This window comes from Somniosus microcephalus, chromosome 3 (assembly GCF_052327205.1).
Source record: "Somniosus microcephalus isolate GS21.2 chromosome 3, FLI_Smic_1.0, whole genome shotgun sequence".
Classification (NCBI taxonomy): Eukaryota; Metazoa; Chordata; class Chondrichthyes; order Squaliformes; family Somniosidae; genus Somniosus; species Somniosus microcephalus.
In genome coordinates, this window is record NC_140989.1 from 186,376,507 (window position 1) to 186,404,498 (window position 27,992).

Consider the following 27,992-nt stretch of genomic DNA (forward strand, 5'->3'; position numbering starts at 1 on the left):
CCGTCCACAAGAACAAATATTCATTTCTTCTTTTCCAAAGAGAAGGGGCCACTTAGGAAAAAGGGTTGGCCATTTGACCCACCAAGTTTGCTCCGCCATTATGATATCTACATCTCTTCAAATTCCCTGCCTTCTCATCATATCCCTTAATATCTTTACTTCCCAAGTATCTATTTGCCTTTTAAACAACCAAATTGATTGTCTATCTGGAGAAATAAATTCCATATTCTTACACCCTTTGAGTGAAGAGATTTTTCATGCATTCACGTTGAACTGGCTTCGTTCTAGTTTTCAGAGTAACTGAAATAAACACAGAAAATGCTGGAAATACCCAGCAGGTCAGGCAGCATCCATGGCGAGAGAAACAGAGTTAATGTTTCAGGTCAATGAGCCTGTTAGATCCGTGATTCTGAGAGAATTATGTTTTTCAATAACCACATGGATGCTGTAACTTAACAATCAACAGGTGTTTACTGGAGGAGGGTAGTCTCAAGACTGGGGTACAGAGGCATGCTCAAGGCTTATATACAGGTGTGGTCACTGCCGGTACTACAGTATACAGGAGCTGTAAAAGTAGTTCTCTCTTAAAGGTATATGTATTGATTTCTTTGTAAGTTCAATGACGAGACATTTATGAAAGAGAATGACTTTTAATCTAAAGCTTGTTCAACTCTTTATACAGCATTTCCAGGAGACATTATGCTGTGATGCATCTAGAACGAAACTGAAACTAAACTCCACTGCCTTGCTTGTCTCGGTCACATGACCTCTGCTGGTCAGGCATAAGTAATCAATACCTGCAATCATGCTGCTAAGGCATCATAATCAAACAGGCAAATAACATCACTATTTGCTGATATTATTACATCTCCTTTTCTTAAAACAAAAGTATTTTACTTTTAACTAACAACATGTTTTCTTTGTATTAATCTACATTTTAACTGTAACACTTAATGAACTTACATTATCATTATCATGATCAAGGTTTTTTAACCTTGCTTTGTGTGTTCACATGGAATATGTAAATACACTAGAACTTGAAGAAAGAATAAGATAACATTACTTCCTTCTCGAACAATAGTCCTTAAATTTGCTCAATGAGTCTCTCAGGAGGCTTCACGTGTCTTGAGGATTTTCTGATTAATTGTCCTTGAATCTGAGTTGTTGCCTCAGATGATTGGTTCTCAGCTGTGTGATCAGGTTGTTCAACAGTATCAGTCTCTTGACCTGCTGTGGCTGGTCCCATGAGAAGATCTCGAAGATTTCTTCTCAGAACAGCACCCTCATCTGTCTGAATGGTGTATGATCTTGGTTGAACTTCACTCAGGACAGTTCCCTTCTGAGTCCATGTGTTTGTTTTGTCTTTGAACCTTACTTGGTCACCAGTGTGGAGTTCAGGTAGGTTTTGTGTTCCTCTGTCATAGTAGTACTTTTGCTTTTCTTTCTGTTGTTCTTTGAACTTCCTCACTTTCTCCCCCTCTTTTGTTTTCAGGAGGTTCTCCGGGATGGGTAGGTTTGACCTTAGCCGACGTCCCATCAGGAGTTGGGCTGGTGACATACCACACTCGAGCGGCGTTGTGCGGTATACAAGCATGCTCTGGTAGAAGTCAGTTCCACTGTCTTTTGCCTTGTACATCAGTCTTTTCACTGTGTTTGCGGGCTCTCCTGGGTCAACAGCTCTGGACAACGTGTCTGCTGTATACATCAGCTTACCCGATGTGTACGCAACATTCAGTTCCTCATAGACTGTCTCTCCTTCGCTTTCCACAACGAGGACTCTCTTTACCAGGTTCAGTCTCTCACAGGCTTTTAAACCTAGTATGGCTTGCACATCCTTTGGCACCACGATTAATGCTAGCGTGTGCTCTCTGTCCTTGTGTGTTACTTTGACAATGCATCTTCCTTTCACTGGTATATCAGTACCTGAGTATCCTGTCACTTTCACTTTTATTCCATGTATCTTTGGTCTGGGTCTAATTTTCTTAAAATCAGTCTCTGATATCACATTAACTTGTGCTCCAGTATCCAATTTAAATGGAATGTGTATGTCATTCACTTTTAGTGTCAACATCCAGTCTCTTTCTTCTTTTTTGTTTTCAGACACAACATCTACATAGAACTCCTCTATGTCGCTTTCATCTACTGCATGGACCTTGCTTTGTTGCATTTGATTCTTACAGCAATGGGCATAATGGTTGTTCTTGTTGCAACTATTGCATGTTTTACCATATGCTGGACACTTTTTTGGTGGATGCTGTGTACTGCATCGACTACATGACTTTCGATTGTCTCTTTCATTTTCGTTCGCTGGCCACGCCTCTTTTTTCACATTGGCACTCTTTTTGTTAAACGGTTTGTGTCCGTTCTTACTCACTGCATCCACGTTGCAGCTATTGTCACTGAACAGCTCCTTTGCCTGCAACTTCACAGTCTCTGTAGCCTTACACAGTGCTATGGCTTTTCCCAGGTCTAGATCTTGCTCTCTTAGCAGTCTTTCCCGTAGACCATTATCTGGAATACCACACACCAGTCTGTCTTTTATCAGCGAGTCTGTCAGTCCCCCAAATTCACACGATTTGCTTCTGTTTCTCAGTTCAGTCACATACTGATCAATAGTCTCACCTGTTTTCTGAACACGTGAAAAATCTGTGCCTCTCAAACGTCACGTTACATTTAGGTATGCAGTAGGCCTCAAACTGTTCCATTATTTTATCCAGCTTCATTTTATCTCCATTAGCAGCGAATGTGAAGTTATTATACACCTCCAGCGCTTCATCACCCACGACATGTAAGAACAGTGACGATTTCCTTTTATTACTTTTCTCGTCAGCTCCGATTGCTGATAAATACAACCCCACACGTTGTTTGAATCTCCTCCAATTTTCAGCCACATTACCTGTAAACTGAAGCGTCGCCGGTGGGTGTAAACCTTCCATTTTTTCACTTCGTTAGCTATTCTCTAATGGTAAGCAACGATGTTCTCTTTTGGCTTGCTAATTTGTGGAGAGCTGATGTAACTTCTGAATTTTTCTGTTCATCTCTTTCAGCCACTTCTGACACCATGTATTGATTTCTTTGTAAGTTCAATGACGAGACATTTATGAAAGAGAATGACTTTTAATCTAAAGCTTGTTCAACTCTTTATACAGCATTTCCAGGAGACATTATGCTGTGATGCATCTAGAACGAAACTGAAACTAAACTCCACTGCCTTGCTTGTCTCGGTCACATGACCTCTGCTGGTCAGGCATAAGTAATCAATACCTGCAATCATGCTGCTAAGGCATCATAATCAAACAGGCAAATAACATCACTATTTGCTGATATCATTACAGTACATACACTACAATTCCTCCCCTTTTAGATTAGTAGTACCCATAATATTCAAATAACAATTAACACTTTAACATGTACATTAAACAACAATAGTCCATACTTTGGGGCGGCTTCCTGATCCTTTCGTGATAGCGCCTTTCCTGAGGTTCTTGTTCTTTGTGTGGAGGCGATTCTGGCCCCTTTTTATCGGTTAGTTCATCGGGTTCCACTGCTACTGGTTCGGAGGTAGATGCTACCGGTATGTTGGGTTCATCCCCAGGTACGCAAGACATGGGGTTGACACGTTCCTGTGACGCTAAGATCTGATCAATGTGGCATCTCACAATGTTCTCCCCAACATCCACTGTGTACATTAATGGCCCCTGCCGTGTGCATGTCGTTCCGGGTTGCCATTTCTCTGTTCGGTAGTCACGGGCCAAGACTGGTTGTCCTACATTGAAGCTCCTTGTCGGCTTCTCATTGATGTGCTGGAATTGTTTATCCTCAACATTTCTTCGCACATTTGGTCTAAGCAAGTCCAGACGAGATCGCAACCTTCGGTTAAAGAACATCATGGCTGGGGTCTGGTTGGTAACTGCATGTGTCGCGTTTCGGTAGGCTAATAAGAAATTGTCCACCTTATGCTCTGGTGGAATTTCATCGTCGCACATGGCCTTTATCACCTTCTTAAAGGTTTGTACGAACCTCTCAGCCAATCCATTTGTGGCTGGATGATACGGGGCGGATGTGTAATGCCTTACCACATTCCTTCTCATAAATTTTTGAAACTCTTCGGACACAAACTGTGGTCCATTATCAGAGCAAATCTGCTCTGGCAAGCCGTTTCTGGCAAATATGGTCCATAGGACTGCAATCGTTTTCTCTGTAGTGGTTGAGGACATTTTTATCACCTCAGGCCACTTCGAATGAGCATCCACTGCTATTAAGAACATTGGGGCAGTAATTCGGGTCGGTGGCTTGCCGCGCGTGCAAGCCCCCGATATGCACTTACCCGACGCGCCTGCCGTTCACCTCCAGGGGCGCCTGGAATTCCATTTTGAAACAGAAGAATCCCGGGCAGCGTTTGACGTCACGCCGCCCAGGAGTGCAGCCAGCGCGAAGCCTGGAGCGCGCTGTGCAAGTGAGACACGCCCCTTAAGGTCTCATTGTAGTAGGACACGCCCCCAATCTCTCCAAGCAGCTGCAGAGGACTTTGTAGTTACACAGCTGCAGGGAAAGTAAGTTATCTGCTATTTTATGAATGTTTTGTGAACTTTTATAAAATTTTAAAAATGTTTACATTATTTTGAAGAATCTGAAGTAGTTTTAAACAGAATTAAAGCAATTTAAAGACTTTTAAAAGCCCTAAAAGAATTTTTTTTATTCCATTTATTTATTTAGCAATGTCGTCGTCATACGTGTCTTCACACTGTTCCCTTTGGGGAACTGTATGAAGTGGTGGAAGGATTTATGGCCGTGATTAACGCTCATTCCGTGACCGTAACCATCTTTGAACCAGCCATTAGGGTGGTTAGTCCGATGGCGGGAGGGTTTTACGGGCTCCAACAAGCTATACAAGGTGGGGGGGCCACCCACACCCACGGACGCAAATATCCCGCTGGATGTCAACCCAGAATTTAGAGCCGGAGCTCCGACTCCACTTGCCGGGACTGTGTGGAGTGGGGTTCGAAACCCTACCCCGTCTGGCCCAGCGGCGGGGATCCTACCGCTACGTCAAAGGCCCAATCCGATTAGCAACGTGAAATGGCTGGAATGAGCACAATTCACGGCATTAAAAGAACTCACAATTGAACTGATGATGACCTCAGCAATCTCCTCAACGAGGTGGAGGCGCAGCGCCTGCTCATCATTGGTAATGAGAAGTCAAAGGCGCCGCAAAAAGGACAGATGATAGCTTGGTCTTTCAAGTGGCAGCATAGGGCTCCAGTCACGGGGAGGGAAAAGGTGCAGGAAACGTATGGGTGTCACCTTTTGCGTGGAGTGGGCCTTTTGCGTAGCGGTAAGCATCCCCGCCGCTGGTCCAGAAGGAGTAGGGTTTCGAACCCCGCTCCAGACAGTCCCGGCAAGTGGAGTCGGAGCTCCAACTATAAATTCTGGGTGGACATCCAGCGGGATACTTGCGTCCGTGGGTGTGGGTGGCCCCCCCCTCAGATGGGTTGTGGGAGCCCGTAAAACCCTCACGCCATAGGACTAACCACCCTAATGGCTGGTATGAAGATGGTTATGGTCACAGAAGGAGTGTTAACGTGGCCAGAAATCCTTCCACCACTTCATACAGTTCCCGAAAGGGAACAGTGTGAGGATACGTACGACGATGACCTCTTGCGCAATGCACCTCCTTGGACCCTCAGTCGCAGATGCGAGGGGGCAAATCGTGCAATTGTTAAATTTTTCATTTTATTGACATGTAAAATGTTGGCCCAGTAATTCCCTTCCAAACGCGCGAGTACGGTCGGGGTACTTACGCGTCTGGCCGGAGGAAATGCCGGTTTTCAGCATGCACAGCGCATGCGGGGAAAACCGGCATTTCCTGGCCTCTGAACGAAGGGGTTCAGAGGCAGAACGCGTGCGACTGTACAGGCAGCGCGTGCGCAGTAAAATTCGCCGCTTTCATTCATGCTTTCAGTGAGGTCAAGTCCTTACAACTTACACATGAAAAAAGCATGAGTACAGTTGCTCCAGAGGCTGCGGAGGAAGATATTTCTTATCGTGGAGCTTCTGAAAGGCAATATTTTTGTTTGGGAAAGGGAGGAAAGTTATTTTAAGAAATGCTGAGGTAAGTTTTAAAGTTTATTTTTGTTTTTTAAAACGGTTTATCAGTACTGTAGGTAGAAGGATCAATTGTGGCGATGTGAATTGGATTTGCTGTGTTTATTAAATGTAAAAATGACTCCAACATTTTTAAGAAAGAAACTTTTCATCAGTAATATATTCTTTTAAGTAATTATGTATGTATGTCTGTATATATTCCTTTGCGTGTATGTATATATTCCTTTACTTATGTGTATGAATGTATGTATTTAATTATGACTTTCAGAGAAAGTAACTTATTGGAAAATCATAATTAAAATTATACATTCATACACATAAGTAAAGGAATATAAAACATACATACATATACGTAAAGGAATATATGCGGACATACATACATAATTACTTATTACTGATGAAAAGTTTCTTTCTTAAAAGTGTTGGAAATGTTACATTACTCATTTTAGAACACTCATTTTCACATTCAATTCACACAGCCACAATTGCTCCTTCTACCTACCGTACTGAAAACCCGTTTAAAAAAAAAAAATTAAACTTTAAAACTTAGCTCAGCATTTCTTAAAATAACTTTCCTCCCTTTCCCAAACAAAAATATTGCCTTTCAGAAGCTCCACGATAAAATATATCTTCCTCCGCAGCCTTGGAGCAACTTTACACATGCTTTTTTCAAGTGTAACTTGTAAGGACTTAACCTCACTGAATCCATGAATGAAATCGACGAAGTTCACTGCGGAAGCGCTGCCTGTGCAGTCGCATGCGCTGTGCCTCTGAACCCCTTCGTTCAGAGGACTGGAAATGCCGGTTTTCCCCGCATGCGCTGTGCATGCTGAACGCCGGCATTTCCTCCGGCCAGACGCGTGAGTACCCCGACCGTACTCACGCGTTCAGAGAGGAATTACTGGGCCATTGAGTCCGTGAATGGACCAGCAAAATCAATATGCACTCATTGCCATGGAGAGGAGGGCCACTCCCATGGGTGTAGAGGGGCATGTGGTGGTGCATTTTGGACCTTCTGGCATCCTGAGCAGCTCTTGGTTAGGTCTTCGATTTGTTGATTGATTCCTGGCCACCACACATAAGCCCTAGCAAGGCTTTTCATTTTCACTCCCCCCAGATGACCTTCATGTAGCTCATTTAGCACTCTCTCCCTTAACTTGGGTGGAATCACCACTCTAGATCCACACATCACTGTCCCCTGGCATACTGACAGCTGTTCTCTTCTGGATGAGGATGCTGGCAACAGTGAGTCGCCATGTGTTGGCCATCCCCTCACCGTCAAATCATATACCCAAGACAGCATCGGATCATTGCGGGTCTCCTTCTCTATATCCGCATTCGTTACTGGCAATCGTTCAATTATTGATGAATAAAATATCTCGAAGGGTCCACTGCTGGTTCTTCCTCCACAGTAGGCAGTGGCAGGCGCGATAGCCCATCAGCGTTTCCATGCTGTTTCGTGCCTTTATATTCTATTTCATATTGATTCGCCCCTAGAAACAGGGACCATCTTTGTAACCGTTCTGCCGGCATCACTGGAACGCCCTTCTTAGGACTAAAGATGGAGACAAGTGGTTGGTGGTCAGTCAGCAAGGTGAACTTCTGCCCATGCAGATAGTGGTTGAATTTTTTTACTCCCCATACTAGGCTGAGGGCTTCCCTGTCAATCTGGGCGTAGTTGCGCTCGGCTGATGTTAGCGACCGAGACGCAAAGGCTACTGGCCTCTCCAACCCGTCTGGGAATTTGTGCGACAGCACCGCTCCAATACCATAGGGTGATGCATCACATGCCAAACGAATTGGTAGTGCTGGGTTGAAATGGGCCAACACCTCTTTTGATGTGATCAATTCTTTACACTTCTGGAAAGCTCGTCTACATTCGTCATTCCACTTCCATGGTACCCCTGTTTGCAGTAGGGTGTTCAGTGGGTGTAATACCGTGGACAAATTTGTAAGAACTTATGGTAGTAGTTTACCAGCCCGAGGAACGACCTCAGTTGTGACACATTTTCCGGTGCTGGAGCCTTGACTGCTGCCTCAATCTTTTCAGGGGACTTATGTAACCCCTCTTCATCGATGATGTGGCCACAATACGAGATCTGCTTCTGGAAAAACTCGCACTTGTGGCGATTAGCTCGTAGCCCATATTCCTTTAATCTGATGAGCACCTTCTCCAAGTTGGCGAGGTGATCACTGTCATTTTCGCCCGTGACCAGGATGTCGTCCAAATAACACTGGGTCCCTGGAATCCCTTGCAGGACTTGATCCATCGCCCTTTGCCAAATAGCCGGAGCCGATGCTACCCCGAACACCAGCCGGTTTTATTGGTAAAGACCTTTATGAGTGTTAATCGTGAGGTATTGTTTCGAGGCTTCTTCTACCTCCATTTGCAAGTACGCCTGGACTAGATCAATTTTGGTGAAGTGTTTACCTCCAGATAGCGAGGCGAAAAAATCCTCAATTCGTGGAAGCGGATATTGTGCCATGTGAAGGACTGGGTTCACTGTCACCTTAAAATCCCCACAGATGCTGACCTTCTTTGGTTCCCCAGGTGTATTACTCAATGACCTCTTCATTACAGGAATGATGGGTGTAGCCCACTCGCTCCAGTCTACTTTGGACAGTACTCCTGAATGTTCCAACCCTTCCAGCTCTGCTTCGACAGCTGGCCTGATCGCATAAGGCACTGGTCTGCCCTTAAGAAACTTTGGGCTTGCATTTTCCTCTATTTTAATCATTGCTGTTATGCCTTTTAGTGTTCCAAGTCCCTCCTGGAACACTTCTTTTGCGTCAGTTAGCATTTTTGACAGTCGTCCAGGTGTGACGTCGTCATCCTTTTTGGCCTCAACCTTCAGTGCCTGTATGGAATGCCAATCTAAATATATCTTTCGGATCCATTCACATCCTAGCAGTGGTGGTCCTCCATCTGGCAATACATATATATCCATTTTAGGTATTTCCTGGCCTTTATATATCACTTTCACCCTTATTTTTCCTTTGGGGTAGATTTTTTGCCCCGTGTACATCTTCAAGACAATCTCTGTAGCTTTCAAGGGTATATGTGAAAATAGCCGCTTGTAGTCCCTTTGGTTTATGACTGTTAGGGCTGATCCTGTGTCCAATTCCATTTTCACTTGGACTCTGTCTATCTTGATTGTAATCCAGATAGTCTTGTGATCCTCCATTTTGGTTACCTTATGTAGTTTCAGACAACCCAGCTCCTTGCTTCTGGAGTCTGTGTCACTTTTCTGTTCGTCTGAATTACTGTCCATCACCTGGTGTACCTTTTTGTACTTCTCCTGTGGAGATTTCTTACTGTTGGTTTTCTTCCCAGACCTGCAGACTCTTGCTATGTGTCCTGCTTTTCCGCACTATCTGCACACTTGGTCCTTGAACCAACAATCCTTCTGGTCATGTGTTGTTCTGCCGCAGCGATAGCACTTCCCTGTTCCATAGGACATTTCATTGGTGCCATATTCTTGCGGTCTCCGTTGTATCTCTGCAGCGCCCCTTGCAGCTGCTTCATGTGATACTGCCATACTGAAAGCCTTGTCCAGCGTAAGATCCTTTTCTGATCGAAGCCGTTTCTGGGTTCCTTCACTTTGCAGCCCACACACAAACTTGTCCCTTAACGTATCTGCTAGTCCCACTCCAAACTGGCAGTGTTTCGATAGCTTGCGCAGTTCCGTTAGGTACTCAGCATTGCTTTCGTCTTTGTGTTGGTTCTTTTTATGGAACTTAAATCATTCTGCTATCAGCAGTGGTGTGGGGTTTAAGTGGTCCTGTAGAATTTCTACTATGCTTTCGAAATTCTTGTTTACCGGCTTCTCTGGGGTTATTCGGTTTCGCAGTAACCCATAAGTTTTTGCACCCATTGAATTTAACAAAACCAGTACTTTCCTAGCATCTGGCACTTCATTCGCCCTGCAGTACACCTCAATACGTTCCACATATGTCGCCCAATCTTCGACTTCATTGTCGAACGTAGAGATACTGCCACTCTTCGGCATCCCCGGGTGTGATTTAACTGTCAAAAATGGCATCTCCCGTGCTTCCCCTTCTTCTCCGCTGGCACAAAATGGCGTCTCCCGTGCTTTCCTTCCTTCCCACGCTCGCCCTTCTTCTCCGCTGCGGCTTCTAAAAATGGTGTCTCCCGCGCTCTTCCTTCTTCTCCGCGGCTCAATGGCATCTTCCGCGCTCTCCCTTCTTCTCCCCGTGGACACTGTTCAGCCCTTGAGCCCTGGCTGTGCTCTGCGAATTCTTTTATTTTCTGTGCGCCTTTCCCGTTTCCGCCGCTCGGTCCTGAACCCGGCTGTTGCTTTACCCTCTCTCTCTCTGTTTTGTTTTTCCTCGACGCCGCTCAGTTTTCAACCCCCGGTTGCGCCCTGTGCGCTTCACCCTCTGTCTTACCCCGTCGACGCTGCTCGGCTTTCTCTCCGCCGTCGGTCGGCTCCAGCCGCCGCTGTCTGGGATGGGCCTGCACTGTGCCTGTCGTCAGTCTATTGCTGATCGTCGTGGCTGTGGAACCAAGCCCGGCTCTCCACAGCCTCCCCTGCAATGTTCACTCTCTGCCGGACGACTGGGCGGTTGCTCGTGGTCGACGCCCATGTTTCTGGCCTCGACTTTCTTCCACTGCCCTCCCGGAGCGAATCCTCGAAGTGAAATGCAGAGTTGCAGGTAGATTCGAATTGACACTCGTCGCCACCGGAGAGAGGCGAGGCCCGAGACCACAGCTGGGGCAGTCGGGAGAGCAGGAGGCCAGTAACTGCTGGGGCAGTCAGGAGAGCAGGAGGCCAGTAACTGCTGGGGCAGTCGGGAGAGCAGGAGGCCAGTAACTGGTGAGTTTAAAAGCTCACCTTTCGCGGGCTTTTTCTTTCACAGCTGGTGCAGTCGGGAGAGCAGGAGGCCAGTAACTCTTATATAGGTGGAGCTGTTGCTAAACCCGAAACACTACAGTGTAGTGTCTCCCACCCTTCCACCTCCTCTAACCTTTTAGGGGTTAGGGGAAGTTGAAAAGGTAGGTTCAATTTATTTTATTTCAGGAGCCTAACCTAGGTGGAAAAGGTTCCAGGACAGGAGGCGGCAGTGAAAATACAACACCAGAAAACAGGTAGGTGACTGGTTGGTGAGTACTTTCACAAACTTATTCTAAGTAGAATTCAATAATTAAGCTAAATCGTAGTAAATAAAAGGGTATTGTAAGGGTTAAGTCATGGAAGGGCAGCTCGGACCCATGTCATGCTCCTCCTGTGCCATGTGGGAAATCAGGGACACTGTCCCTGACAACTATGTGTGCAGGAAGTGTGTCCAGCTGCAGCTCCTAGCGGACCGCATGGCGGCGCTGGAGCTGCGAATGGACTCACTCTGGAGCATACGCAATGCTGAGGATGTTGTGGATAGCACATTCAGTGAGTTGGTCACACCGCAGGTAAAGGCTAGCTCAGACAGTAAATGGGTGACCAAAAGGCAGGGTAAAGGCAGGAAGGTAGTGCAGGAGTCACCTGCGGTCATCTCCCTCCAAAACAGGTTTACCGTTTTGGGTACTGTTGGGGGAGATGACTTATCAGGGGAAGGCACCAGCAGCCAGGTTCAGGGCACCATGACTGGCTCTGCTGCACAGAAGGGCGGGAAAAAGAGGGACAGGGCTATAGTGATAGGGGATTCAATTGTAAGGGGGATAGATAGGAGTTTCTGTGGCCGAGACCGAGACTCCAAGATGGTATGTTGCCTCCCTGGTGCAAGGGTCAAGGATGTCTCGGAGCGGGTGCAGAGCATTCTGAAGGGGGAGGGGGATCAGCCAGTTGTCGTGGTACATGTAGGTACCAACGATGTAGGTAAAAAGAGGGAGGAGGTCCTACAAGCTGAATTTAGGGAGTTAGGAGCTAAATTGAAAAGTAGGACCTCAAAGGTAGTAATCTCTGGATTGCTACCAGTGCCACGAGCTAATAAGTTTAGAGAGAGTAAGATAGATAAGCTAAATACGTGGCTTGAGCAGTGGTGCAAGGGAGAGGGATTTAAATTCTTGAGGCATTGGAACCAGTTCTTGGGGAGGAGTGACCTGTACCAAGGGGACGGTCTACACCTGAACTGTGAGGGAGCCGATGTCCTCGGGGTAATATTTTCTAGGGCGGTTCGGGAGGATTTAAACTAATTTGGCAGGGGGATGGGAACCTAGGTAGTGGAAAAGAGGGAAGTCATATGAAGTCAGAAATAGATGGTAGAAAGGTGAGAAGCAATAAGCAAAGGAGAGAAACACAAAGGGCCAAACTAATTCATAATGAGAGTGTGAAAAAAGCAAGCCTGAAGGCTTTGTATCTTAATGCTAGAAGCATTAGGAACAAGGTGGATGAATTAGTTGTGGAAATAGAGGTAAACAAGTATGATTTGATTGGGATTACAGAAACGTGGCTGCAGGGTGGGCAAGGCTGGGAACTTAACATCCAGGGATATACAATATTTAGGAAGGATCGGCAAAAAGGTAGGGGAGGTGGGGTAGCATTGCTGGTAAAGGAGGGGATTAATGCAATGGAAAGGAAGGATATTAACTCGGATGAAACGGAATCTGTATGGGTAGAAATGAGAAATAGCAAGGGGAGGAAAACGTTAGTGGGTGTGATATATAGGCCTCCAAATAGTAATATGGAGGTGAGGGAAGGCATAAAAAGGGAAATTAGAGAAGCGTGCGATAAGAGCACAGCTGTCATCATGGGTGACTTTAATTTACATATTGATTGGACTACCCAAATTAGTAAAAATTCTGAGGAGGAGGAATTCCTGGAATGTTTTCGGGACGGTTATCTGGACCAATATGTCGAGGAGCCGACTCGAGATCAGGCCATTTTAGACTGGGTATTGTGCAATGAGAAGGGACTTATCAGCAATCTTCTTGTACGAGGCCCCTTGGGTCAGAGCGATCATAATATGATCGAGCTCTCAGTCGAGATGGAGAGTGAGGAAATTGAATCAGAGACTAAGGTCCAGAACTTAAATAAAGGGAATTACGAGGGTATGAGACGGGAATTGGGTAAGATTGATTGGGTGGTGTTTCTGGGGGGATTGACAGTGGATAGACAATGGCAAGCATTCAAAGATAGAATGGAAGAATTCCAGAACATGTTTATACCGGTTTGGCATAAAAATAAACCTAAAAAGGTGACTCAACCGTGGATAACGAGGGAAATTAGGGACAGCATAAAATCAAAAAAAAGGGCATATCAACTGGCAAAAAAAAGCACCAGACCGGAAGATTGGGGGCAGTACAGGATACAGCAAAAGAGGACAAAGGGATTAATCAGGAAGGGGAAAATAGAATACGAAAGTAAACTTGCAGCAAACATAAAGACAAACTGCAAAAGCTTTTATCGGTATATCAGGAGGAAAAGACTGGTAAAATCCCAAGTCGATCCCTTGCAGTCCGATTCGGGAGAATATATAATGGAGAATAAGGAAATGGCAGACCAATTAAACTCATACTTTGGTTCTGTATTCACAAAGGAGGACACAAATAACCTCCCAGGAATATCGGCAAACATAGGGACTAATGAGAGGGAGGAGCTGACAGAAATTAGTATCTCTAGGGATATGGTGTTGGGTAAGTTGAGGGGACTGAAGGCCGACAAATCCCCAGGGCCTGATAAACTACATCCTAGGGTACTTAAGGAGGTGGCCCTGGAGATAACAGATGCTCTAAGGATCATCTTCCGGAACTCCATTGACTCGGGAACAGTACCCGTGGATTGGAGGGTAGCTAATGTTACCCCAACATTTAAAAAGGGGGGTAGAGAGAAAGCAGGGAATTATAGACCAGTAAGCCTTACATCGGTTGTGGGCAAAATGCTAGAGTCCATTATTAAGGATAAAATAGCGGAGCACTTGACAAATGGGGAAAGGATCGGACAGAGTCAACATGGATTTACAAAGGGTAAATCGTGTTTGACTAATCTGCTGGAATTTTTTGAGGAAGTAACTGGTAAAATAGATGGGGGAGAGCCAGTGGATGTGGTGTACCTTGACTTCCAGAAAGCCTTCGATAAGGTTCCACACAAAAGATTATCATGCAAAATTAAGGCTCATGGGATTGGGGGCAAAGTATTAACGTGGATAGAGAACTGGCTGGCGGATAGAAAACAGAGAGTTGGAATAAACGGCTCGTTTTCAGAGTGGCAGGCAGTGACCAGCGGGGTGCCGCAAGGATCTGTCCTGGGACCCCAGCTGTTCACAATATATATAAATGATCTGGATCAGGGAATTGGATGCAATATTTCCAAATTCGCTGACGACACTAAACTAGGAGGAGGGGTGGGCTCTGATGAGGATGTCAGGAGGCTACAGTGTGATTTGGACAGGTTGGGGGAATGGGCGGATACGTGGCAGATGCACTATAATGTGGATAAATGCGAGGTTATCCACTTTGGGGGTAAAAACAGGAGGGTAGATTATTATCTAAATGGCAATAGATTGGGAGATGGGGAAGTGCAGAGGGACCTGGGTGTTCTTGTGCAGCAGTCACTGAAGGAGAGCATGCAGGTGCAACAGGCGATTAAGAAGGCAAATGGTATGTTGGCCTTCATATCAAGGGGGTTCGAGTATAGGAATAGGGATACCTTACTACAGCTGTACAAGGTGCTGGTGAGACCGCATCTGGAGTATTGTGTACAGTTTTGGTCGCCCCATCTGCGGAAGGATGTTCTTGCCATGGAAAGAGTGCAACGGCGATTCACCAGGCTGATACCTGGAATGGCGGGAATGACCTACGAAGAGAGATTAAATAGTTTGGGCTTGTACTCACTGGAGTTTAGAAGATTGAGAGGGGATCTCATCGAAACATATAAAATTATGGCAGGCCTGGACAGGCTGAATTCAGAGAGAATGTTTCCAATGGCCGGGGAGCACAGAACCAGGGGCCACAGTCTAAAAATAGCAGGCAAATCATTTAAAACAGAGATGAGGAAGAATTTCTTCACTCAAAGAGTGGTGAGCCTGTGGAATTCCCTGCCACAGAGGGCTGTGAAGGCTAATTCAATAAATATTTTCAAGAGAGAATTGGATATATTTCTGAAGGCTAAGGGGATTAAGGGTTACGGAGAAAAGGCGGGGACGGGGTACTGAACTGGTAAGATCAGCTATGATCTCAGACGAAGATCAGCCATGATCTCATTGAATGGTGGAGCAGGCTCGAAGGGCCGAATGGCCTACTCCTGTTCCTATCTCTATGTTTCTATGTTTCTATGTTTAGATCCATGATTCTGAGAGTATGATGTTTTTCAATAACCACACGGATGCTGTAACTTAACAATCAACAGGTGTTTACTGGAGGAGGGTAGTCTCAAGACTGGGGTACAGAGGCATGCTCAAGGCTTATATACAGGTGTGGTCACTGCCGGTACTACAGTATACAGGAGCTGTAAAAGTAGTTCTCTCTTAAAGGTACATACACTACAGATCCCCTTCGTCAGAACTGGAAAAAACTGGAAATGGAACAGGTTTTTAAGCAAGTGTAGGGGCAGGGAAAGGGTGGAGTGGAGGAAAGAACAAAAGGGAAGGTCTGTGATAGGATGGAACGCAGGAGAGATTAAAAGACAAAAGGGTTGATGGTGCAAGGCAAAAGGAAATGGTAATGGGTCAAGTTAACAAACAATGACTCCAGATGAGGTGTAAAAGGCACTGGCAGAATGATCGACAGCTGCCATGTGAGAGCCTGAAAAAAGAAAAAAGAAAAAAATGAAAATAAAAAAAATAGGGGCAGAGGTTATGGTCTGAAATTGTTGAACTCGATGTTAAGTCCAGAAGGCAGTAAGGTGCCCAATCGAAAGATGAGGTGCTGTTCCTCAAGCTTACATTGAGTTTCAGTGGAACAATGCAAGAGGCCGTGTCGGAATTATTAACGGGGATGGGGTTATTGTCTCTGGCCAGTCAGAAGCCTCTGAGCTGCTCCAGAGCCCCGTGTGGTTTCGAAGCGCTCCCCTTTTCCTGGTTCTGACCGCCGGACTTATTTGGTAGCAATGTAGACAGAAACGAGACTCGTGGTTGGGTGCAAAACAGACCAGTATTTATTGAAACAAAAAGAAAACAACTTAAAATAATGAATACATCACACCTGTGCTTGATACAGCACTTTTACTTAACACAGTGCACTTAATGTCCACTACAGCACTCTTTTGCTTAGTGCAACACTTTTTTCTTAAATACAGCACCTTTAATACAGTACACTCTTACTTAAATACAGCACCTTTAACTAGTGCAGCACTTTACTTCTCACAGTACTTAGTGTCCACTACAGCACTCTTTTGCTTAGTGCAGCACTCTTTTACTTATATACAGCACTTTCCTTCTCACAGTACACTTAGTGTCCACTACAGCACTCTTTTGCTTAGTGCAACACTGTTACTTAACAGGGGAGGAGAAAACGGACACAACGAGGGAAAATTGACTAAAATTACAGTTTCAACAAAATCCCCCTTAATTCCCACCCCTAAATACCTATCTAAGTTGCCTTGTGATGGGCCAGAAAAAAAACTATGCTCACCAGTGAAATGCCTGCTCCCTGCCCCTGTGGTCTTAGATTCTTCACCACCCTGAAATGGAGATACCCCAGTGTTTAAAAGTAACTGCTGGTATTCCACTCCCTTGGGCGGGCTCCTGAGTTGTAGATAGGGCATGGAGGCGAGGCTGCAGAGAGAGAGAGAGATGGCTTCCTGAGAAGCTATCTTATACCCCATTTGAAGCCGAAATCTTCCCGCCCAAATCCAGATGTATCTGGGCTATACCCCCATTCATTGTGATGGGTTGAATAAAGCTGTCTCTGTTTGAAGAGAACATGTCTATTTCCTTAATTGCTGAGTAAACAGCCCTTGGATGTTAGTGTAAACAATCTGATTGTCCTGTGGTCACGCCCAACCGCAATTGATTGGCAGTCTCAAGTGCTTAATCTCTTAAGTCAATATTGTAAAGCGTTCGTGTAAACAAAGTTCCTTTGTTCATGCTGACAGTCTCAAGCACTTTATCTTTTGAGTCAACATTGTAGCAGTTTCCCAAACCGCATTTGATTGACGGTTTAAATACCTTATTACTTCAGGGGCTGGTTTTTAAAAAAAAAATCCTTTGTCAGCCATCTTTGATTTTCCTTTTCACAGCACACAGGCTGTGTTGTGTCTTCTACCACGAGGTCGGACAGCCATCTTTGATTTTCCTTTTTCACAGACACACACAGGCTGCCTTTTCTTCTGCCACGTGGTCTGGCAGCCATTTTTGATCCCTGGATTTTAAAGGTGTATTCTACCCAGGTATTCTTTAATCAAAAATAAGTCTTCGGAGCTGTAGAAAATTTAGAAATGATTGCGAAATCCTACAGCCGAGGACGGTGAGGTCAGAGTGGGAGTGGAGCGGAGAATTAAAGTGACAGGCGACCGGCAGCTCGGGGTCACACTTATGGACTGAATGGATGTGTTCCACAAAGCGATCACCCAATCTGCATTTGATCTCCCCAGTGTAGAGGAGACCGCATCGTGAGCAGTGAATACAGTATACTAAATTGAAAGAAGTACAAGTAAATTGCTGTTTCACCTGGAAAGATTGTTTGGGGCCCTGGACAGTGGGAAGGGAGGAGGTAAAAGGACAGGTGTTGCATCTCCTGTGCTTGCACGGGAAGGTGCCGTGGGAAGGGGAAGGGGAAAGGGAATTCGGGGTGATAGAGGAGTGGACCAGGGTGCCACAGAGAGAGCGGTCCCTTCAGAATGCTGAAAGAGGAGGGGACGGGAAGATGTGTTTGGTAGCGGGATCATGCTGGAAGTGGCGGAAATGGCGGAGGATGATCCGTTGAATGTGGAGGCTGGTGGGATGAAAGGTGAGGATAAGGAGAACCCTATCATGGTTCTGGGAGGGAGAGGAAGGGGTGAGAGCAGAAGTGCGGGAAATAGAGTGGACATGATCAAGGGCCATGTCAACCACAGTAGAGGGGAATCCTTGATTGAGGAAAAAGGAAGACATATCAGAAGCACTGGTATGGAAGGTGGCATCGTCAGAGCAGATGCGGCGGAGATGGAGGAACTGGGAGAATGGAATAGAGTCCTTACAGGAAATGGGGTGGGAGGAAGTGTAATCCAGGTAGCTGTTGGAGTCAGTGGGCTTATAATGAATGTTTGTCAATAGCCTATCCCCAGAAATGGAGACAGAGAAGTCAAAGAAGGGAAGGGAAGAGTCGGAGATGGACCATGTGAAGGTGAGGGAAGGGTGGAAATTGGAAGCCAAGTGAATGAAATTTTCTAGTTCAGGGCGAGAGCAGGAAACGGCACTGATACAGTCATCAATGTACCAGAAAAAGAGGTGAGGGAAGGGACCTGAGTAGGACTGGAACAAAGAATGTTCCACATATCCCACGAAAAGGCAGGCATAGCTAGGACCCATGTGGGTTCCCATAGCAACACCTTTAATTTGGAGGAAGTGAGTGGAGTCAAAGGAGAAGTTGTTCAATGTGAGAACAAGTTCAGCTAGGCAGAGAAGGGTGGTGGTGGATGGGGACTGGTTGGGCCTCTGTTCAAGGAAGAAGCGGAGTGCCCTCAGGCTGTCCTGGTGGGGGATGGAGGTGCAGAGGGATTGTATGTCCATAGTGAAAAGGACATGTTTGGGGCCAGGAAACTGGAAACTGTTAAAGTGGTGGAGGGCATTGGAAGAGTCATGGATGTAGGTGGGAAGAGATTGGACAAGGGGAGAAAAAATAGAGTCGAGATAGGAAGAGATAAGTTCCATGGGGCAAGAACAGGCTGAAACGATGGGTCTACTGGGGCAGTGCTGTTTGTGGATCTTGGGAAGGAGGTAGAAGTGGGCTGTGCGGTGTTGGGGAACTTTGAGGATGGCAGCTGTGGAGGGAAGATCTCCAGAGGAGATGAGGTCAGTGACAGTCTTGGAAATGATGGCTTGTTGTTCAGTAGTGGGGCCATGGTCCAGGGGAAGGTAGGAGGAGGTGTCGGAGAGTTGGTGTTCAGCCTCCGCACAGTAGAGGTCGGTCCGCCAAACAACAACAGCACCACCCTTGTCAGCAGGTTTAATGACAATGTTGGGGTTTAGATCTGAGAGAATGGAGTACTGCAAGTTCAGAGGGAGGTAGGTTGGAGCGAATGAGGAGAGCAGAGAAATGGAGATGGCTGATGTCATGCCGGCAGTTAGCAATGAAAAGATTGAGAGAGGTTGAGAGGCCAGAGGGAGGGATCCAGATAGAACGAGAATTCTGAAAACGGGAGAAAGTGTCAGCTGTGCGTGAGGAAGACTCCTGGCCAAAGAAGTGGACATGGAGATGAAAGCGACGGAAAAAGAACTCAGCATCATGCCGAGCTCAAAATTCATTGAGGTGGGGCTGTAAGGAGATGAAGCTCAGGCCTTTGCTAACGTCTGATCGTTCGAGGTCAGAGAGGGGAAGGTCAGAGGGGATAGTGAAAACACAGCAGGGGGTGAGATTGGAAGAAGGGATAGAAACAGAGGAAAGTGAAGGGGAAGAAGGTTCCGGCGGGGCGTTGGTGTCCAAGAGTTGTTGAAGCTTGCGATCCTTGACACCTGAAAGGAAGAAAAAACATTTTTTGTTAAAGCGCCAGATGAGGCAAAGGATGAAATGGAACTGTGGACCCGGACAGCTTTCAGACAGAGTGAGTCGGTGCTGCTGAAGAGAGAGGTCGAGAGTGTTCATGTGGCGATATGTGGCATTCAGCGTGGATCCAGGATGTGGCAAGAACAGTGGTTCGAGGAACGCTGACTATCTCGGAGATATCTGTAATCCTGGGTGGGTCCAAAACATGAAGGTGGAATTTCAGTTGGAATCCATGTGGAGTAAGTCAGAGCCAGAGGCAGTTGCTGAGGAAAGATATGTGATTGTGAAAGCGAGTTTTGGTAGATACCTGATCAAACACGAGAAGGGAGACAGAAAGCAATGAAGATGAACAAGGTAAAAGAGACAAACGGAAATCCCGTCGGAGAGAAGGGCAGAACTTCTTCAAGGTGGGCATTCCTGGAAGAGAAGTGGCAGTGAATTAAACACTAATACAAAAGCAAAGTACTGTGGATGCTGGAAATCTGAAATAAAAACAGAAAATGCTGGAACTACTCAGCAGGTCAGGCAGCATCTGTAGAGGGAGAAACAGAGTTAATGTTTCAGGTCGTTGACCCTTCATCAGAACTGGAAAAAGTTAGAGATGTAACAGATTTTTAAGCAAGTGTAGGGGCAGAGAAAGTGGGGAGGGGAGGAAAGAACAAAGGGAAGGTTTGTGATAGGGTGGAAGGCAGGAGAGATTAAAAGACAATGGGGCTGATGGTGCAAGGCAAAAGGAGATGGTAATGGGACAAGTTAAGAAACAAAAGATGACTCTAGATAAGGTGTAAAAGGGTATGGCAGAATCATCAACAGCTGCCATGTGAGAGGGAAAAAAAATAGGGGCAGAGGTTGTAGTCTGAAATTGTTGAACTCGATATTGAGTCCTGAAGACTGTAAAGTGCCTAATTGAAAGATGAGGTGCTGTTCCTCAAGCTTATGTTGAGCTTCATTGGAACAGTGCAAGAGGCCCAGAACAGAGAGGTCAGAGTGGGAGTGGAGCAGAGAATTAAAGCGACAGGTGACCGGAAGCTCGGGGTCACGCTTATGGACTGAACGGAGGTGTTCCACAAAGCGGTCGCCCAATCTGCGTTTGGTCTCCCCAATGTAGAAATGTAACAGATATTTAAGCAAGTGTTGGGGCAGGGAAAGGGAGGAGGGGAGGAAAGAACAAAGGGACGGTCTGTGATAGGATGGAAGGCAGGACAGATTAAATGACAAAAGGGATGATGGTGCAAGGCAAAAGGATATGGTAATGGGACAAGTTAAGAAACAAAAGATGACTCTAGATTTAATTTTTTTTTTTAAATAGGGGCAGAGGTTATGATCTGAAATTGTTAAACTCGATGTTGAGTCCAGAAGGCTGTAAAGTGTCTAATCGAAAGATGAGGTGCTGTTCCTCAAACTAGGTCAAAACTAAATGCAGAAGGATTTATTGCACAAAAAAGCCAACTGTGATGTTTTGACCTGTTCTGTTAAAATAATTATGTTAAAATAAGGAAAGAGTCGTATTGAACTCAGGTTTTACAGCAGTGTGCAAATAGTCACCAGAGTTATCTAAAAAAACAAATTCCTAGTTCATGCTATCTTCTGTGTACAATATGAGATCTTTTCTTAGGTAGAACGTTAGGAAAAATATTCACACTATCCTCAGTGGTTAACCTCAGTAATGTTGCTGGTTTGTATGACTATAGATGATGAAACCTCACAGTCAGACTCAGAACTGAAGTGCCGAGTTTGTCTGGTGAGAACGGATGAGTCTTTGCTCGGCGAGATGACCTATATATATTCGACATAATTTTGATAACATTTTTGTGCATTTGCGGTAATTGTTACTGGGCTGTGACACTCATCTGCCAATTCTCCAAAACAGCATGTGCTCTAGAATGGAAACAAAATTTAGCTTAAAATCCGCCATAAGCATTTTTACCTGGAAATAATCTGAAATTCGTGTATACAGAAAGTGCCCACTGAGACTCGCTGGCCAATAGTACTTGTGTAAAATTACAGCACAAAGTGTCGAACACAGTGAAAAACTATGAAGTATCAGGAATAATGCTTCCTGGCTGTTTTAATGCCCTTATTGGAAATGAATGGTTCATGAACTCAAAGCAGGATTTGAAATACACTGTGCAGTGACAAATTTATTCATTCCTGGGATGTGGGCGTCGCTGGCAAGGCCAGCATTTATTACCCATCCCTAATTGCCCTTGAGAAGGTGGTGGTGAGCTGCCCTCTTGAACCGCTGCAGTCCGTGTGGTGAAGGTGCTCCCACAGTGCGGTTAGGGAGGGAGTTCCAGGATTTTGACCCAGCGACAATTAAATACACCTGTAGTACTCCAAAGAGCAATTTTCTGCAAAAGAAAAATTTCCAAAGTTGGGCTAAAATGCTCTTCTGCACAACAGAGCAGGTGCAATGTTATTGCTAAGAATGGCCAGAGTAAAATAACACAAGCTGGCTGCTGTGTGGTGACCTCATCTTATAGAGAATGTTAAGGCTTAGATGGCCTACCAGAAAAAATGGGGGAAGAAGAATCCATAACAGATTTTAAAAGGGAAGTGGACAAATATCTGAAAATATATAAAAAAATTTAAAGTATGGGGTAATTGCAAGGGACTGGGAATTAGCGGATCGCTGTTTCATGGGTGGAATAGGCTGAAAAGCCACCTTCTGTGCTATATTTGAAGGGACATGCACTTGTGTGATTTTTACTAGCTGGATGAGTGACCTACCCATTGAACGGGAAGGACGAGTTAGATATTGTTTATTTTGTGTGTAAGTACTGACTTCCAGGGGGAAATGGCAGGCGATGTTCCTGGAATCTGCCTCTTGCTAAGAAACAGAGCAAGACTTCAGTAGCTCAACTTTCACTGTATTCAGCATTGGTTCTCCCTCCCCTCTGCCAAGCCACTTTATAGTTAAGGCAAGTGATTTGTTGCGTCAGTGATTTGTCGCTCAGATCCATTCAGAAAGCAGAAATGCCCACTACTGCTGGACCTTTTATGCAAATATGCAGCACCCAGGGACAAAAATAGTCTTGCATGCGGTAGGTGTACAGATTGACATGGGTCACACTGTACCAATATGTAGGTGTACAGATTGACATGGGTCACACTGTACCAATATGTAGGTGTACAGATTGACATGGGTCACACTGTACCAATATGTAGGTGTACAGATTCACATGGGTCACACTGTACCAATATGTAGGTGTACAGATTGACATGGGTCACACTGTACCAATATGCAGGTGTACAGATTGACATGGGTCACACTGTACCAATATGTAGGTGTACAGATTGACATGGGTCACACTGTACCAATATGTAGGTGTACAAATTCATATGGGTCACACTGTACCAATATGTAGGTGTACAGATTCACATGTGTCACACTGTACCAATATGTAGGTGTACAGATTCACATGGGTCACACTGTACCAATATGCAGGTGTACAGATTGACATGGGTCACACTGTACCAATATGTAGGTGTACAGATTCACATGTCACACTGTACCAATATGTAGGTGTACAGATTCACATGGGTCACACTGTACCAATATGTAGGTGTACAGATTCACATGGGTCACACTGTACCAATATGTAGGTGTACAGATTCACATGGGTCACACTGTACCAATATGCAGGTGTACAGATTGACATGGGTCACACTGTACCAATATGTAGGTGTACAGATTCACATGGGTCACACTGTACCAATATGCAGGTGTACAGATTGACATGGGTCACACTGTACCAATATGTAGGTGTACAGATTCACATGGGTCACACTGTACCAATATGCAGGTGTACAGATTGACATGGGTCACACTGTACCAATATGTAGGTGTACAGATTCACATGGGTCACACTGTACCAATATGCAGGTGTACAGATTGACATGGGTCACACTGTACCAATATGTAGGTGTACAGATTGACATGGGTCACACTGTACCAATATGTAGGTGTACAGATTCACATGGGTCACACTGTACCAATATGTAGGTGTACAGATTGACATGGGTCACACTGTACCAATATGTAGGTGTACAGATTCACATGGGTCACACTGTACCAATACGCAGGTGTACAGATTCACATGTGTCACACTGTACCAATGTGCAGGTGTACAGATTGACATGGGTCACACTGTACCAATATGTAGGTGTACAGATTCACACATGGGTCACACTGTACCAAGTTGCTTGCCCTATTTATTGCATGAGGTGATTGTGACTAATCACTGAAGGCTGGTTCGACATTTTTCAGTGAGCACATCGTTAAAATATCTGCGTGGAACATTTGCCATGATATCACGAGCAGTCTTTGCTGTCATTAACTATTGAAACAGCAACCAGTTTACATCAAGGAAACTGGAAACTTAATGTCATTTCATAAACACAGATCGAAACAACCACCTTCATCTTTACATAAATGCATCATGTACAAATTAACAAAAATACTGAACATACTTTTACCAATTAAGAAAAACAATGGAATAAAATTTGGAAATGTTCTTAATTGTTTTCTGCAATGTCCTGAATAAATCACTGCAATATTTTATGATGAGAGTATATGTACTATTTAACACACATTGCCAGCTTTATCTCAGCGCATGTGCTGTGGTTCAGATTGCTTTTGTACTCGTTGAACAGGTTTTTGTGTTCTCAGGCTAGTTTTGGGCAAGGTTTGTCCATTAGACCAGCAAACCTCCACAATCATAGGGTGCAAATGTGCCATTCCACCAGACCTCTGCTGCCCCCACTGACCCTATACCACGCTGCACCAGAGTGAATGCAGTTCAAGTCAAAACTGAAATCTGCCAACTCTGCACTCAACCTAGAGAAAAAGAAAGATGCCTTTCTATAGTGCCTTTCACGACCTCAGTACACCCCAAAGTGCTTTACAGCCAATTAAGTACTTTTGAAGTGTAGTCACTGTTGTAATGTAGGAAACGTGGCAGCCAATTTGCGCACAGCAAGCTCCCACAAATAGCAATGTGATAATGAGCAGATAATCTATTTTAGTGGTGCTGATTGAGGGATAAATATTAGCCAGGACACCGTGGAGGACTCCCCTGCTCTTCATCCAAAGAGTGCCATGGGATCTTTTACGCCCACCTGAGAGAGCAGATGGGACCTCGGTCTAGTGTCTCATCCGAAAGACGGCACCTCCGACAGTGCAACACTTTCTCAGTACTGCACTGGAGTGTCAGCCTAGATTTTGTAAACAGAAGTCTCTGGCGTGGGCATTGAACAGACAACCTTCTGCCTCAGAGGCAAGAGTGTGAGAACATAACAAGAGCATAAGAAATAGGATCAGGAGTAGGCCATATGGCCCATCAAGCCTAATTTGCCATTCAATAAAGTCATGGCTGAACTTCTACATCAATTCCACTTTCCCGAATATTCCTTGATTCCCTTAGTGCCCAAAAATCTATCAATCTCAGTCTTGAATGCCTAAACCCGGAACTTGTGCGGCCCCTACGGGCGCATAGGCATCCATAGGGGTCGCAAAATATGGCCCTATATTTTTTTAATTGTGTTCAAATAGGTTTTTTTTTTAACTTGATTTTTATTCCAGAATTCTTCCACTGTAAGTTGGCTAAAGGAGTTTAAACAACAATAGCCATTTCCCTCCATACTTGGCCAGCTTGTGAAACTCTCTTCTTATAAACAAGATGGTTTCACAAGCCAGCAGGAAGACAGATGCCTAGTCCATCTAATAGATCCGATAACTATTCCAAAACTGAATGATCAATAGATCCTCCTCAACTTATAATATTAATGCTGCTCTGCTGCTCAAACAAGAGTCAAACTTCCTACTCAACACCTCAGTTGAAATCTAATGATCTCACCACTGGTTCACACATTTCCATGCTGTTCACCACTTGAACCAGTGATAAAAGCATGGATTGAGCATTGTGTTATGTTACCTGATAAGTTGCAAAGAGAAACTGTGATAACAAAACCTACTTGACAATCACTTGGGCTAACTTCAGTCCTGCTTGTCTTGCTTCCCTTCCTGTTTCTAAGCCTCTCAGATCTACATTCTGATAGAAACAGTAAATGTTGAGCCAGCTTCAAGTAAGCTGACAGCACAAAAACACTGTGCTTTTAGGATTCATGGCACAAGTAGACAAGGAGGTATACTGATCACGCAGTGGGACACAGAACAGTCAATGTCATGATGATGAGGGTATTCTCATACCTAATCCTCCTTCTCTCTTCCCATTTCTCCCTCATCCCACAATCTCTTCTGACTCATAAGCTGCAGGTGGTATAAGCAGGCATCTCTTACTTTCTCCTCTCCTCTCACCACAACTCAACCCTTGTCGCTTTTTCATTTCAGATATCCAAGAATTGGGATCTTCCCAGTCGGAGGAGGAAGAGGAAGAATACAGTGAAAATGAAGAGGCACCGTCACTCAATCTTACACTCACAGCCACCAGATCAGAGACTGACACTGCGTGTACTTTACAGGATAGGATAGAGGAGGGATCTGCATGCGGTGAGACACCGAGCACAACTGTGCAGGAGCCAGGGTGGGGGGGGGGGGGTGCGGTGCGGGAAAGGACAGTGCCGGTGCCAGCTCACTGGAGGGTGAGGTCGCACACTAGTTCTGTTGCAGAGGAGCCAGATGAGGACTTCGATGGGCCAGACTACAGAAGAAGGCTGATAGGTGTGCACAACCAAATGCTTGGTGCATTGGAAAGCCCGTCAGAAAGCCTGTGCTCAATGTCAAAGAGCATGGAGGAGTCCAGCACCAATTTGGCGCAGAGCTTGGAGCCCATCCTTTCCAACATGGAACAGGTGGTCACCTCCATCAGCACACCTGCAGAACCCACCATGATGCAGCGTCTGATGACCGATGTCACAACTTCCATTGCAGCACAAACAGTTTCCATCAAAGGTCTGAGTGCTGCAGTGGAAGCTCAGACTGCTGCCATTGTGGCTATGTATTCCAGTGTTCAAAGGGGCTTCAGGGGCGTCACAGCACTCCAGCAATCTGTTTTCCAACAGATCACTAGGATTGCTGAGGCGCTGCCCTGATAGAGTGGTAGTGGTTCCATGGAGCAGGAACCTGCTGAATTCTCTCAGGATCACAGCAATCCTGCTCCCACCCCTGCCACTCTGCCCGTGCCCTTGCTGTTGCCTATCAGCCAGCCAGCCCAGACTGCTGCAGCCCAGGCTGAGATGGTGCAGCCTGAAGCCGGGCCCTGTAGGCCCAGAGCTGGTCGAGGTCGCCCTCCAAGGCCATCTGCAGTCTCCTCAATTGAAGGTCAGCAGCCTTCCACCACCCATGCTGCATCCACTGAAGAAGCACCTCGTAGGAGCACTGAGAGAGGCTAAGGCACGTGGAAGACAGGCACTAAGGGAATGCACAAGGGTGATTCGTTTATTTTGTATGCATTATTTAACGAGTGAATTTATAAATTTGGATTGGAAGGTGCAGTTTCTGGTGGTTTTTATTTTTGCATTGTGGAAAAGAGGACGATGTGATGGTCAGTGATAGAGGAAAGCTAATGAGCGTGAGACTGTTGGTGAATGAGGAGGTGTGGTTGAGGTTACTGGTATTACTCATTAATTATTTCATCACATAGAACCCAGGCAGAAAGAGCCTGTCCATGTTGTAACCTCTCTTCCTCCTCCTGTTCCTTCACTTCCTGTTGCACTTCTCCGCCACTTCCTCATTCTCCTCTTCTTCATGCTCCTGTGCCTCAGCTTCTCGACTGATGGATGGCGGCAAGAGCTGTTGCCTCATAATGACCAGGTTGTGCCGCATGCAGCACACTACCACAAATCTTCATACCCGCTCAGCTGAGTACTGCCAGAACTCCTCCAGAGCGGTCCAAGCAGTGGCAGCATTGCTTGTGGTCACCAATGCTGTGCTATATGATGGCCCAGAAATTGGTGTCGGTGGCTTCCCGCAGGTGCAAGCCCCCGACCTACACTTACCTAGCGCGCCGACAGTTGAAGCCTGGCCCTGCGTGGATTTCCTGTCAGTGGCCCGGTTCAGCTCCCGGCGCGCTGTGCTTGCGTGATCCAGCGGCGTAGTTCGTTCGATGAGCCGGCTGGGATCACGTGAGCACTGGGCAACCAATCGGAGGTTGCAAAAGTTCATTCATGAGTTTGATAGTAAGAACTGTCAAACTCATGAAAACTCTGGGCGCCCAAAACAGTACTTAAACTTCAAATAAAAGTTAAAAAAACATCCCACTAATTAAATGAACTATTAATAACTGTAAAAAAACTATTTTAAACAATTATTCAAATTTTTGAAAAAAATAATTTTTTAACAAATCGGGTC

The 27,992-nt window shown here is 45.5% G+C and overlaps 1 pseudogene; it reads left to right on the forward strand.

Moving 5' to 3' along the window:
* The first annotated feature begins 19,387 nt into the window (after positions 1–19,387).
* LOC147121627 (uncharacterized) lies at positions 19,388–27,109 on the forward strand (annotated as a pseudogene).
* The last annotated feature ends 883 nt before the right edge of the window (positions 27,110–27,992 follow it).